Here is a 7,500-nt window from a genome sequence, read left to right as displayed (position 1 = left end):
TTATTCACTTTCTTTCAATTTCCTACTCTCCTCCCTCCCCTCTCCCTCCCTTTACAACAAATACCACCGACATTAAAATGACAAGGTTAATGTCTTGAAATCACCCTTTAATATCTTCATATCAATCTTTCCTATCTTTATATCAGTTTCTAATACCGTCATATCAATCTTTTCTATCGTTAATCAACTTTTAATATCTTTATGTCAACCTTTAGTATCTTTAAATCAACCTTTAGCACCGTTATATAATTTTTTTATTCAACCTTTCATCGCGTTATGTTAATTTCTACTATCTTTAAATCAACATACATCTTTAAGCCAATCTTGACTATCTTTAAACCAATCTTTGATCGCGCAGTATCGATCTCTATCTATTTATTAACCTTTAACATCTTCCTGCCAACCCTATCGAATTCCGTTGTCTTTATATCAACATTTAATATCTTCAAATCAACATTTACTAATCTTGAAATCAAACATTATATTCTTCATATCAAAATTTACTATCTTTAAATCTACTCTTAACATCTTCACATCAATCTCAAATCAACCATTATTCTCGCCATATCAATCTCAACTGACTTTCAATCGACTCTTAACATTTTCCTATCAATCTCTATCTTCAACTCATCCTTTAGCCTAGCATATCATTCTCCACAATCCACAACTCTTAACATCTTCATATCAATCTCCTCTATCTTTAAATTAACGTTTACCATCGCGAAATCAACCATTATTCTCGCCATATCAATCACTTATTATCTTTCAATCAACTCTCAATATCAGATCATTTTCACCATCTTCAAATCAACCATTATTCTCGCCATATTAATCTCTATCTTTAAACCAACTCTTAAAATCTTCCTACCACCCTCTACTGTCTTCCAATCAACTCTGAACATCTTTGTATCAATCTCTACCATCTTCAAATCACCCTTTAATCTCGCCACATCAGTCTCGGCAATCCACAACTCCTAACATCTCCCTACCAACTTCTAGTATCTATCAGTCAACTCCCAACATCTTCGCATCACTCTTGATCTTCAACTCAGCCATTATTCTCGCACATCGCACTCCACAATCCACACCCCAACACCTTCCCGCCAACCACTAATCACTCCCTCTAAACCAATTACGCATCGAGACACAGCGAGAAAACTTACTTAGCCCCCTCCCCCCACACACAAACCAGACCCGCCGGGACCCACAGGAGCGTTGCAACCCGTGATACGCAACTGACTTCCCTCTCACCCGTGTACCCGAAAGTAACTTTTCTGATTTATTGTTCAACTTCGCAAGCGAGTCCGGTCGTACTCGGTGATCTATACGGTGACCGCCTTGGGTACGCTACAACGCTAACTATGACCACACACGGCTTCGTTGGGTACAGGGCAGTGGTGACCGCTGGGGTAAGTTTCACTGTGTTGTGGCGACCAGTGCAAGAAGGAGACGCCGAAGAGAGGAGAGAAAATGGTAATTATGGTGCTGTTGCTGATGACGATGATCATGACGAGGATGATCAGAGGAGGCGGAGGGGAAGGATGAAGAATAAGAAGTAAAATGAAAAGAAAAGAAGACCAAGACAAAGATGAATTCGAAGATGGAAGAGAAGAAGAAGAAGAAGAGAATGAGGAAGACGAGGAAGAGAAGGAGGGGAGAGAAGGAACAAGTTAAGGAGAAGAAGAACAAGAGAAGGAACAGAGAATAAAACGACCGTGCATGAAGATGCAGCAAGAAAAGAATAAGAACAAGAAACAGAACAAAAATACACAGAAGCAGAAAACAAACAACAATAATAAGAAAAAAAGCTCACCAGGACGATAACATCCAGCTGTTCATGGGTGGCGCGGGCCATGAAACGGCTCGAAACTGGCAAGGATAACCGATTCGAGTAAGAGACACTCGAGGCCCCCTTTGAAGAGAGGTCAAACGCCCCCCCCCCTCCCTCTGAAGGGCTGGCGAAGACAATGGCATAGCAGAACGACGGTCGATTTCTCCCTCTCCTCTCCCGTTCCTCTTCTCCCCCCCCCCCTTTCTCCCTTCTCCCATTCATATTCACGCCAAATCGTTTTGACACAAGCAATTTACAAGGCAATGTCTCGTTCGATATCATTCATTATATGTTATGACAAACATTTCTAAATGATAATCAGTAACAGTAGTAAAGTCTACTTACTAAAAATATGTAGAGAAATACACCTGAAGGAAAAATAGATATACTTCTTATATCCAATTTATTGCATAATACTAAGCACACACACAAACACACACACACACATACGCGCGCGCACGCAAGCACACCCACAAACACACACACCTATCCACACACACACACACACACACACACACACACACACACACACACACACACGTAACATGCCCATCGCAGCGGCAACCCACACGTGTGCCCTTGTTAGCAGAGGAGGCTCGCCAAACACTCGGACCTCAGGGTCAGTCAGCCTCGAAATCCCGACACAGATACGGGGGTGGGGGAGAGACAGGATGCTGGGGGTAGGGTGCAGGTGGAGGAGATAGGGTGGTAGGGGAGAGTGACAGGGTGGTAGGGTGAACCGGGGTAGAGGCAAGGAAGATGAGGAAAAGGGTAGGAGGGCCAGGGTGCAGAGGTCAGCGTAAAACGGTGCATGGAAGGGGTAGGGGAGGAGAAGGGGAAGGGGCAGGGTGTAGAGTCGATTCCTAGTTGGGTAAGGGCGGAGAAAGGTAGAGTTAGAACGATAGATGGGTGGGGGGGGGAGGAGAGGTAGAGAGGCAAAGGACAATGGAAAGAGGAGAAGGAGTAACGATAAAGAAATAGAGGTGCATGGATAAGAGTAAAGGAAGGGAAAGGATAAGATAAAAGAGTAAGAGCAAGAATAAAACTAAGAATAAAGATGAGGGCAAGGACAAGGACAAGTTTAAGACAAAGAGTAAGAACGAAAATAAGAATAGGTATGAGGGTAAGGCAACAGGGAGTAAAGGAGAGGGGAAATGCGGAAGGGAAAGGGGAGGGTTTGCTCGCCTCGGTGTGGGTGTATATTCGGGTCGCCCACAAGAGAAGCGGGATCGGATATCGCCGAACCCGACAAATAACCTGAACGAATCAGGGTTCAGGCGAGTGAGGGGATGGAGGCTCGGGTTACACGAGGGGAGGAGAGAGAGGGCGAAGGTGAAGAAGAGGGTGAGGGTGAAGAAGAGGGTGAGGGTGAGGGTGAGGGAGAAGGAGTGAGTGAGTGAGTGTGTACGCGAGTGAATGATTGCGTGAGTGAGGGAGAGAGGGAAAGAGGGCGTGGGGGATTTGAGGGAGGGAGGAGGTAGAAGGAGGGAGGGGGAATTATATATTATATGATTAGATATAATTAGATAGGATAGTTTAGTAATATAGAGATTATACTTATATGATATTTAATTCATATATATATAAATATAGAGAACTTGGATTTATGATATACATGATATAATATATATATATATATATATATATATATATATATATATATATATATATATATATGAGAGAGAGAGAGAGGGGGGGAGAAGGAGGGAGGGAAGGAAGGAAGCAAAGAAAGGTGAGATGAGACAAAATATAAAAGCGAGAACGTAAAGAAAAGAGAAAGTAAAATGAGAAAAAAGAGGAAGAGAGAGAGCGAGGGCGTCAGGGATACCAACGCCGTCGGGGGCGTGTTGACGACCCTTAAAATAGCCATATCAAATTGGGCAGTTAAGTTTGTTTGTTTAACTTTATTAACAAACCTGTCTCTAACCCTTTGTCAGGGCCGAGAGGCCGGCTATTTACAGGGAGTGGAGTTGGGTCAACGCCGCTGGAATATGGAGCCCTTAGGCATAGGGGGTTAGAGAGAGAGAGAGAGAGAGAGAGAGAGAGAGAGAGAGAGAGAGAGAGAGAGAGAGAGAGAGGGGGAGAGAGAGAGAGAGAGAGAGAGAGAGAGAGAGAGAGAGAGAGAGAGAGAGAGAGAGAGATAGAGAGAGAGAGAGAGAGAGAGAGAAGCAGCCCTTAAGAAGATGCTTTCCCTAAATACAAAAAGAATACTTTATAAATAAACAAGAATAATAATAAAGAAAATAAATAATATAATAAATAATAATAATAATAACAACAATAATAATAACAATAAACAAAACCAACATTGGGAAAGATGAAGGTCAAGGAAGGTCAAGAATGGTTGGACTGGTCGTCAGGTCGTTCAGGTCGTTCAGGTAATCAATCAACGCACACTGAACGCGGAGATTACGCCTCGAGGGACTCAGTCTGGCGCCACTCTCGTCGTTCCTCCCAAGAGTTATGTAGATGTATGGGTTCCTGTAGACAATTACTCTACCCATTACGGAGGCGTGGCTGTAGGGTGCGCATGCGTGGACGAGAGCGTGCGTATATACATGTCCGAGTGAGAGGCAAAGAGCGTCCGTATATGTATGTATGTATGTATGTATGTATGTATGTATGTATGTATGTATGTATGTATGTATGTATGTATGTATGTATGTATGTATGTATGCATGTATGATGGGTATGTACGTACATACAAATGTCAGAGTATCAATGAGGGTGTGTCAAATAACTTGTGAGTATGTATGTATGCATGTACGTACATATGTATGCATGTATTTATGTATGTGTGTATGCATGCATGCATGTATGTATGTATGTATGCATATACTGTAAATGTGAGTCAAAAAGCTTCTTTGATCTACGCTCACCCTCCTTCTCCCTGTTTCCACCTCCCTTTCCTACCCCTCTCCCCCGTTTGCTTTATCTTACCAAATAACATAGATAACGTGAGCAGACATCGAGAGAAACGTAGCCTCCCCCCCCCCCCATCCAACCCCCCAGAGAGACTCGAACACCTCAGCCTAACTGGGCCGTTGCAAAGACTTTCTTTCCTGCATTCCTTCTCCCTTTCTCCCTCCCCTCCCATCCCCCCCTTGCCCCACCCCCTCTCTACCTCCTTATGTGACGTAGAAAAAAAACTGTAGTCCCAAAAAGACGAAGTTTACAATTAGCTTGATTGCGAGTCTTTGTTATGGCTGCACCTGTAAACTTTGCGGTCACATCACGTAACGCAAGACTGTTACAATAATTACACTGACCTTACACTGCTCTTCTACTGTATTTTCTAACAATTATTATTAGGTTTGTACTGAGCGTTTGTGTGCGCGTTTGGCTCGTAGATGTGGACTAGTTTGTGTATGTGATTATGAAAAAAGAGAGAGAAGAGAGGATGGACGACAGACAGACAGACAGAGAGAGCGAGCGAGCGAGAGAGAGAGAGAGAGAGAGAGAGAGAGAGAGAGAGAGAGAGAGAGAGAGAGAGAGAGAGAGAGAGAGAGAGAGAGAGAGAGAGAGAGAGAGAGAATGGAGGAAGACGGAGAGAATAATATAACAAGTGTAAGAATAACAAAGTAAAAATCATAATGATGATACCAACGTATCTGCACCACAAAAAAATCTTAAGCTTTGTTTTATGAGACGTCTCTATCGAAGATACAATACCAAAGAATCAACGCAAATATGTATGCATCTGTGCGTGTGTGTGTGTGTGTGTGTGTGTGTGTGTGTGTGTGTGTGTGTGTGTGTGTGTGTGTGTGTGTGTGTGTGTGTGTGTGTGTGTGTGTGTGTGTGTGTGTGTGTGTTTGTGTGTGTGTGTCTGTCAGTCTGAATGTCTGTCTGTCTGTGTCTGCTTGTCAGTCTCAGTATGTCTGTCTCTATGTTTGTCTGCCTGTCTGCGTGCTTGCTTGCTTGCTTGCCTGCCAGCTGCCTACCTATACAATACAGTGATATCACGATACTTATTCTGGCATGGATAAACAGGAAACAAGGCCAAAAAACGAGCATGGATAAACAGGAAACAAAGCCAAAAAACGAGCATGGATAAAAAGGAAACAAGCCAATAAACAAAATACGGAAACAAGGTCAAGAGTGCCCCCCAAACAAATCCAGACTCTCCAAGAGGCCGACTCGCCCGTGAGTCGCTGCAGTGAGCTATCTGTCACTGTCTGCAGCTGTCTGTTGGGGACACAGAATATATTTCTCTGTGCGCATTTCTTTTCCTATTCCTTTATTTATTATTATTATTTTTTTTTGTTCTTTGATTCGAAAGACCATTCTGATTTATGCGTTTCTATAAGGGTAGGCCTATCCTTTCCCTCTATCTTTCCTTCTCTCGCTATCCGTCTGTCTGGCCTATCTCTCTTTCCTTCCCTGTATCTCTCCTTCTCTATCTTTCTCTCGCCTTCATTCTCCTTTTCTCTCTTTCTCCTCCCTCTAGCTTTTCAGTGTACTTGCCTGCTTACCTACCTATCTTTCTCTCTGTCTCTCTTTCTCTTTCTCTCTCTCTCTGTCTCTCTTTCCTTCTCCTTCTCCTTCTCCCTCTCCCTCTCCTCCTCCTTCTTATCATTTTTTTCTTCTCCTTCTCCCTATCCTTCTTCTTCTTCTCTTTATTATTATTATTCTCCTTCTCCCTCTCCTTCTTCTTCTCCTTCTCCCTCCCCTTCCCTTCTCCTTTTCCCTCTCCTTTTCCTTCTCCCACTCCCTCTCCTTCTCATTTTCCCTCTCCTTCGCCTTCGCCTTTTCCTTCTCCTTCTCCCTCTCCCTCTCTCAAATCTAACCATACGACTTCTAACATTTTAATTCACCCCCCCAAATATTTTCCGATTTTCACTAACTTACCAATAAAATATAAATCGAACAGATCATCCATAAGTCACGATCTAAAATTGAACACAAAATACACACTACCATTTCCACATCGAAGGTTTTAATATCATTCTTTTTTTATCGAGACGCAATAATAAGCGGTTCGTTTCGGTTAAGAAGGGGAGGAAGGAGCCCCATCTGGGATCTTCTTTATGTCATTAACCGGTCCTTCGCCACAGGAATTGAGAGCCATTTTTGGTTGCTGTTGGAAGTTTAATTTTCCTCGGCAGTTCCGAGTAATGTCAAGGACTGTTGGTGTGGCCTAATTTGCGAGTCAACGGCTGTTTACAAGTACTTTCCCGGTTGGTCGTGTTCTGGACGTAGACAGATACGAAAACAAACAAATAGTCACACATATAAACGCATGCAAAGATACCCACAGCCCCCCCACCCTAACACACACAGAGGGAGGGAGATGGAGAGGGAGAGGGAGAGGGAGAGGGAGGGAGAGGGAGAGAGAGAGAGAGAGAGAGAGAGAGAGATGAGAGAGAGAGAGAGAGGAGAGAGAGAGAGGGGAGAGAGAGAGAGAGAGAAAGAGAGAGAAGAGAGGAAGGGGAGGGGAGGGAGGGAGGGAGGGAGGAGGAGAGGGAGGGAGGGGGAGAGAGAGAGAGAGAGAGAGAGAGAGAGAGAAGAGAGAGAGAGAGAGGAGAAAGAGAGAAGAGAGAGAGAGAGAGAGAGAGAGAGAGAGAGAGAGAGAGAGGAGAGAGAGAAGAGAGAGAGAGAGAGAGAGAGAGAGGAGAGAGAGAGAGAAGAGAGAGAGAGAGAGAGAGAGAGAGAGAGAGAGAGAGAGAGAG

Source organism: Penaeus monodon, chromosome 5 (assembly GCF_015228065.2).
Source record: "Penaeus monodon isolate SGIC_2016 chromosome 5, NSTDA_Pmon_1, whole genome shotgun sequence".
Taxonomy (NCBI): domain Eukaryota; kingdom Metazoa; phylum Arthropoda; class Malacostraca; order Decapoda; family Penaeidae; genus Penaeus; species Penaeus monodon.
Note: the sequence above shows the minus strand (reverse complement) of the source record.